Source organism: Penaeus monodon, chromosome 19 (assembly GCF_015228065.2).
Source record: "Penaeus monodon isolate SGIC_2016 chromosome 19, NSTDA_Pmon_1, whole genome shotgun sequence".
Lineage (NCBI taxonomy): Eukaryota > Metazoa > Arthropoda > Malacostraca > Decapoda > Penaeidae > Penaeus > Penaeus monodon.
The window spans coordinates 44810571-44810855 of NC_051404.1; positions in this window are offsets into that span (position 1 = coordinate 44810571).

Consider the following 285-nt stretch of genomic DNA (forward strand, 5'->3'; position numbering starts at 1 on the left):
TAGGGCCGACGTCGGTTCGCATATAATCTTAATTTAACGGGAAAACCATCATTAGAGATTTCACCCGAAGAACGAGAAGCGCTGAGAGTACTTTCCAATGCTAATTATGGGTTTCTTTGGCAAAGGAAACGGCTATAGAGGGGGGGGGGGAGAACTTTAGGAATAATGTACGCAGAAGTATCTCCGCGCGCGCGTGTGGGGTTTTATAAAACATACATTTTATCTCTCTCTTTTTGGTCACATTATCAGTGTTAACACAAAAACGGTAGCATAAAAAAAAAAAAA